Source organism: Palaemon carinicauda, chromosome 8 (assembly GCF_036898095.1).
Source record: "Palaemon carinicauda isolate YSFRI2023 chromosome 8, ASM3689809v2, whole genome shotgun sequence".
Taxonomy (NCBI): domain Eukaryota; kingdom Metazoa; phylum Arthropoda; class Malacostraca; order Decapoda; family Palaemonidae; genus Palaemon; species Palaemon carinicauda.
This window is the reverse complement of record NC_090732.1, coordinates 3,905,296-3,912,795: the sequence shown is the minus strand read 5'-3', so window position 1 is coordinate 3,912,795 and position 7,500 is coordinate 3,905,296. Positions and strand designations below refer to the sequence as shown.

Sequence of the window (7,500 nt, the reverse complement as noted above, 5' to 3'; positions counted from 1 at the left end):
TTCATAAATTTCGGATGAGCTCATACATTTAGTTTGATAGTGAAGCACAGTCGTAAGTCAACCTAGACGCTTTTCATTACCTCCGCCAACGAAGTTAGAAGGTTATGTTTTCGCCCCTATTTGTGTGTTTGTTTGTGTGTGTGTGATTGTTCATGAACAACTTCCTCTCCGTAATTTTAATCGTAGAGTAATGAAACTTGCAGGGATTATCTATTATGTAAAGCTGGAAATGATTAAATTTTGGAATGTCAGGGTCAAAGGTCAAGGTCACGGTCAAGCAAAATGTCCATTTCTCGCGATCAGCCATAAATTTGTACATCGTTGTCACAAAGGCTTGAAAACTTGGTTCCTATTTGAGTGTAGGAAAATCCACGCCAATTAATACATGTCAAGGTCAAAGGTCAAGGACGAGAAATAAACTGCTGCGATGGAGGTCTGCGCTCTACTGAGTTCCCCTCTAGTTATTTATTTGTTAGAAAAAGTGTTATTCTCTCCCAATCATCTTCTGACTTGACCTTTCCGAATTTTGCGTCGAGTTGACAGTGGAGTTAGCAAAGGCACTCCTGATGCATGTGTGGGTTTCGGAGTTACGAGGAGTAAGTATTGAAAATCACGAAGATGAGACTTGTATTTGTAGTGGTATACGAGAAGGTAAGGATAATGAGAAAGAGGGAAAGAGGAAGAGGAGGGAACGGTTCTCCGGGAGTTAACGTTCCTTTGGTAGTTAACGTTTTTCCGTTAGTTAACGTTCACGGGTAGTTAACGTTCCTCCGGTAGTTAACGTTTCTCCGGTAGATAACGTTCCTCCGGTAGTTAACGTTTCTCCGGTAGATAACGTTACTTCGGTAGTTAACGTTCCTTAGTAGTTAACATTCCTTCGGTAGTTAACGTTCCTTAGTAGTTAACATTCCTTCGGTAGTTAACGTTTCCCCGGTAGATAACGTTTCTCCGGTAGATAACGTTCCTCCGGTAGTTAACGTTTCTCCGGTAGTTAACGTTTCTCCGGTAGATAACGTTCCTCCGGTAGTTAACGTTTCTCCGGTAGATAACGTTACTTCGGTAGTTAACGTTCCTTTAGTAGTTAACATTCCTTCGGTAGTTAACGTTTCCCCGGTAGATAACGTTTCTCCGGTAGATAACGTTCCTCCGGTAGTTAACGTTTCTCCGGTAGTTAACGTTTCTCCGGTAGATAACGTTACTTCGGTAGTTAACGTTTCTCCGGTAGTTAACGTTTCTCCGGTAGATAACGTTCCTCCGGTAGTTAACGTTTCTCCGGTAGATAACGTTCCTCCGGTAGTTAACGTTTCTCCGGTAGTTAACGTTTCTCCGGTAGATAACGTTCCTCCGGTAGTTAACGTTTCTCCGGTAGATAACGTTACTTCGGTAGTTAACGTTCCTTTAGTAGTTAACATTCCTTCGGTAGTTAACGTTTCCCCGGTAGATAACGTTTCTCCGGTAGATAACGTTCCTCCGGTAGTTAACGTTTCTCCGGTAGTTAACGTTTCTCCGGTAGATAACGTTACTTCGGTAGTTAACGTTTCTCCGGTAGTTAACGTTTCTCCGGTAGATAACGTTCCTCCGGTAGTTAACGTTTCTCCGGTAGATAACGTTCCTCCGGTAGTTAACGTTTCTCCGGTAGTTAACGTTTCTCCGGTAGATAACGTTCCTCCGGTAGTTAACGTTTCTCCGGTAGATAACGTTACTTCGGTAGTTAACGTTCCTTTAGTAGTTAACATTCCTTCGGTAGTTAACGTTTCCCCGGTAGATAACGTTTCTCCGGTAGATAACGTTCCTCCGGTAGTTAACGTTTCTCCGGTAGTTAACGTTTCTCCGGTAGATAACGTTACTTCGGTAGTTAACGTTCCTTTAGTAGTTAACATTCCTTCGGTAGTTAACGTTTCCCCGGTAGATAACGTTTCTCCGGTAGATAACGTTCCTCCGGTAGTTAACGTTTCTCCGGTAGTTAACGTTTCTCCGGTAGATAACGTTCCTCCGGTAGTTAACGTTTCTCCGGTAGATAACGTTACTTCGGTAGTTAACGTTCCTTTAGTAGTTAACATTCCTTCGGTAGTTAACGTTTCCCCGGTAGATAACGTTTCTCCGGTAGATAACGTTCCTCCGGTAGTTAACGTTTCTCCGGTAGTTAACGTTTCTCCGGTAGATAACGTTACTTCGGTAGTTAACGTTTCTCCGGTAGTTAACGTTTCTCCGGTAGATAACGTTCCTCCGGTAGTTAACGTTTCTCCGGTAGATAACGTTCCTCCGGTAGTTAACGTTTCTCCGGTAGTTAACGTTTCTCCGGTAGATAACGTTCCTCCGGTAGTTAACGTTTCTCCGGTAGATAACGTTACTTCGGTAGTTAACGTTCCTTTAGTAGTTAACATTCCTTCGGTAGTTAACGTTTCCCCGGTAGATAACGTTTCTCCGGTAGATAACGTTCCTCCGGTAGTTAACGTTTCTCCGGTAGTTAACGTTTCTCCGGTAGATAACGTTACTTCGGTAGTTAACGTTTCTCCGGTAGTTAACGTTTCTCCGGTAGATAACGTTCCTCCGGTAGTTAACGTTTCTCCGGTAGATAACGTTCCTCCGGTAGTTAACGTTTCTCCGGTAGTTAACGTTTCTCCGGTAGATAACGTTCCTCCGGTAGTTAACGTTTCTCCGGTAGATAACGTTCCTCCGGTAGTTAACGTTTCTCCGGTAGATAACGTTTCTCCGGTAGATAACGTTCCTCCGGTAGTTAACGTTTCTCCGGTAGATAACGTTACTTCGGTAGTTAACGTTCCTTTAGTAGTTAACATTCCTTCGGTAGTTAACGTTTCCCCGGTAGATAACGTTTCTCCGGTAGATAACGTTCCTCCGGTAGTTAACGTTTCTCCGGTAGTTAACGTTTCTCCGGTAGATAACGTTACTTCGGTAGTTAACGTTTCTCCGGTAGTTAACGTTTCTCCGGTAGATAACGTTCCTCCGGTAGTTAACGTTTCTCCGGTAGATAACGTTCCTCCGGTAGTTAACGTTTCTCCGGTAGTTAACGTTTCTCCGGTAGATAACGTTCCTCCGGTAGTTAACGTTTCTCCGGTAGATAACGTTACTTCGGTAGTTAACGTTCCTTTAGTAGTTAACATTCCTTCGGTAGTTAACGTTTCCCCGGTAGATAACGTTTCTCCGGTAGATAACGTTCCTCCGGTAGTTAACGTTTCTCCGGTAGATAACGTTCCTCCGGTAGTTAACGTTTCTCCGGTAGATAACGTTCCTCCGGTAGTTAACGTTTCCCCGGTAGATAACGTTTCTCCGGTAGTTAACGTTTCTCCGGTAGATAACGTTTCTCCGGTAGATAACGTTCCTCCGGTAGTTAACGTTTCTCCGGTAGTTAACGTTTCTCCGGTAGATAACGTTCCTCCGGTAGTTAACGTTTCTCCGGTAGATAACGTTCCTCCGGTAGTTAACGTTTCTCCGGTAGTTAACGTTTCTCCGGTAGATAACGTTCCTCCGGTAGTTAACGTTTCTCCGGTAGATAACGTTACTTCGGTAGTTAACGTTCCTTTAGTAGTTAACATTCCTTCGGTAGTTAACGTTTCCCCGGTAGATAACGTTTCTCCGGTAGATAACGTTCCTCCGGTAGTTAACGTTTCTCCGGTAGTTAACGTTTCTCCGGTAGATAACGTTACTTCGGTAGTTAACGTTTCTCCGGTAGTTAACGTTTCTCCGGTAGATAACGTTCCTCCGGTAGTTAACGTTTCTCCGGTAGATAACGTTCCTCCGGTAGTTAACGTTTCTCCGGTAGTTAACGTTTCTCCGGTAGATAACGTTCCTCCGGTAGTTAACGTTTCTCCGGTAGATAACGTTACTTCGGTAGTTAACGTTCCTTTAGTAGTTAACATTCCTTCGGTAGTTAACGTTTCCCCGGTAGATAACGTTTCTCCGGTAGATAACGTTCCTCCGGTAGTTAACGTTTCTCCGGTAGATAACGTTCCTCCGGTAGTTAACGTTTCTCCGGTAGATAACGTTCCTCCGGTAGTTAACGTTTCCCCGGTAGATAACGTTTCTCCGGTAGTTAACGTTTCTCCGGTAGATAACGTTCCTCCGGTAGTTAACGTTTCTCCGGTAGATAACGTTACTTCGGTAGTTAACGTTCCTTTAGTAGTTAACATTCCTTCGGTAGTTAACGTTTCCCCGGTAGATAACGTTTCTCCGGTAGATAACGTTCCTCCGGTAGTTAACGTTTCTCCGGTAGTTAACGTTTCTCCGGTAGATAACGTTACTTCGGTAGTTAACGTTCCTTTAGTAGTTAACATTCCTTCGGTAGTTAACGTTTCCCCGGTAGATAACGTTTCTCCGGTAGATAACGTTCCTCCGGTAGTTAACGTTTCTCCGGTAGTTAACGTTTCTCCGGTAGATAACGTTCCTCCGGTAGTTAACGTTTCTCCGGTAGATAACGTTACTTCGGTAGTTAACGTTCCTTTAGTAGTTAACATTCCTTCGGTAGTTAACGTTTCCCCGGTAGATAACGTTTCTCCGGTAGATAACGTTCCTCCGGTAGTTAACGTTTCTCCGGTAGTTAACGTTTCTCCGGTAGATAACGTTACTTCGGTAGTTAACGTTTCTCCGGTAGTTAACGTTTCTCCGGTAGATAACGTTCCTCCGGTAGTTAACGTTTCTCCGGTAGATAACGTTCCTCCGGTAGTTAACGTTTCTCCGGTAGTTAACGTTTCTCCGGTAGATAACGTTCCTCCGGTAGTTAACGTTTCTCCGGTAGATAACGTTACTTCGGTAGTTAACGTTCCTTTAGTAGTTAACATTCCTTCGGTAGTTAACGTTTCCCCGGTAGATAACGTTTCTCCGGTAGATAACGTTCCTCCGGTAGTTAACGTTTCTCCGGTAGTTAACGTTTCTCCGGTAGATAACGTTACTTCGGTAGTTAACGTTTCTCCGGTAGTTAACGTTTCTCCGGTAGATAACGTTCCTCCGGTAGTTAACGTTTCTCCGGTAGATAACGTTCCTCCGGTAGTTAACGTTTCTCCGGTAGTTAACGTTTCTCCGGTAGATAACGTTCCTCCGGTAGTTAACGTTTCTCCGGTAGATAACGTTACTTCGGTAGTTAACGTTCCTTTAGTAGTTAACATTCCTTCGGTAGTTAACGTTTCCCCGGTAGATAACGTTTCTCCGGTAGATAACGTTCCTCCGGTAGTTAACGTTTCTCCGGTAGTTAACGTTTCTCCGGTAGATAACGTTACTTCGGTAGTTAACGTTCCTTTAGTAGTTAACATTCCTTCGGTAGTTAACGTTTCCCCGGTAGATAACGTTTCTCCGGTAGATAACGTTCCTCCGGTAGTTAACGTTTCTCCGGTAGTTAACGTTTCTCCGGTAGATAACGTTACTTCGGTAGTTAACGTTCCTTTAGTAGTTAACATTCCTTCGGTAGTTAACGTTTCCCCGGTAGATAACGTTTCTCCGGTAGATAACGTTCCTCCGGTAGTTAACGTTTCTCCGGTAGTTAACGTTTCTCCGGTAGATAACGTTACTTCGGTAGTTAACGTTCCTTTAGTAGTTAACATTCCTTCGGTAGTTAACGTTTCCCCCGTAGTTAACGTTCCTCCGGTAGATAACGTTTCCCCGGTAGTTAACGTTCCTTCGGTAGATAACGTATCTTCGGTAGTTAACGTTCCTTTAGTAGTTAACGTTACTCCGGTAGTTAACGTTTCTCCGGTAGATAACGTTACTTCGGTAGTTAAAGTTCCTTTAGTAGTTAACGTACCTTCGGTAGTTAACGTTCTCGGGTAGTTCTGCTATCGTGTTCGTTTGAACGTTAACAAGTGAGGAACATATTAGGAAGTATCAGCAATAATACCTGCCGAATAGAATCAATTTTAGTATGAGAATCAAACAAAGATTACAGTTTGTTAATAGTTACGTAATCAAATGAAAGGTATAATGATTTAGAGAGAATATATGGCATTATAAAATGTACAATGAGTTAGAGAGAAAATGTGGAATAGTTAGAGAGAAAATATGGCATTATAAAAGGTACAATGAGTTAGAGAGAAAATATGGCATTATAAAAGGTACAATGAGTTAGAAAGAAAATATGGCATTATAAAAGGTACAGTGAGTTAGAGAGAAAATAGGGCATTATAAAAGGTACAATGAGTTAGAGAGAAATTGTGTCATTATAAAAGGTACAATGAGTTAGAGAGAAAATATGGCATTATAAAAGATATAATGATTTAGTGAGAAAATATGGCATTATAAAAGGTACAATGAGTTAGAGAGAAATGGTGTCATTATAAAAGGTACAATAAGTTAGAGAGAAAATATGACATTATAAAAGGTACAATGAGTTAGAGAGAAATGGTGTCATTATAAAAGGTACAATAAGTTAGAGAGAAAATATGACATTATAAAAGGTACAATGAGTTAGAGAGAAAATATGGCATTATAAATTGAAAAGATGTTCTTCAGTATAGGAGGGTGTAGTTCAATAGGTCTTTATTTCCAATCCCCAATCTTATAATGAGAAAGAAACATCCAAAAATCATTATTTTAAAGCTGCCATCCAGCTTGGCTAGTCTCCTATTTTATTTTGTTACCAAGGTTTTACTTTCTTACAGTTATGTAATAGTGTGTTTATGTAATATGATGAAGTAATTTACGTTTTTCATTCGTATTCATTGATCAGTTTAGTAATACAGTGACAGTTACATGATATTTATCAAGTAAAAAATGGCCATTTTTGTCTAATGGATCATTACTTCTTTTAAGGTGAAATGTTTATTTCTTATTAAAAATGACATTCAATTATATAAAAACGTTTTAGATATATACATATATTTTCACATTAAGACGTGATGTCATTAAAGATATTGTGATTGGTGTAATTTTTTTATTGGCAGTCTTAGTATTTTCTTGACACTTAATAAATAAATAAGATATATCACCTACTTAAAAAAAAAACTTTTTAGATATATACATATATTTTCACATTAGGATGTGATGTCATTAAAGATATTGTGATTGCTGTAATTTTTTTTATTGGCAGTTTTAGTATTTTCTTGACACTTAATAAATAAATAAGATATATCACCTTCGTATGTTCTACTTATTTCAATCACTTTATGAGGATCATAATCATCCAATAACACAAGATGTCAGAATGGGTGAACCCTTGACATTAGTCAGCCACGCCCTCAGTTTAAGATATTTATTTTAGCACAATAAAAGTCTAATAAATTTTATTACATGTTCATTGAATTGCAAAGAAAAAGATGTTCACGAAATAATCAGGGAACCTTAAAAAGCCGACTCATTTTCTTATGATACTTAATGTTTATTTACCTCCGCCAGCAAAGTTGTTAGAAGTTTGTTTTCGCCCCTGTTTGTGTGTGTTTTTGTTTGTGAACAGCTTCCTGACCACAATTTTATTCGTAGAGTAATGTAAAATGCAGGGCTTAACTGTTATGTAAAAACCGGGAAATAATTAAATTTTAAAAGGTCAAGGTCACGGTC

At 40.3% G+C, this 7,500-nt stretch overlaps 1 protein-coding gene across 1 annotated transcript in view; it reads left to right on the top strand.

Annotated features, from left to right (window-relative positions):
- rdgA (retinal degeneration A) overlaps positions 1-7,500 on the top strand; it is a 390,177-nt gene that overhangs the window by 117,432 nt on the left and 265,245 nt on the right.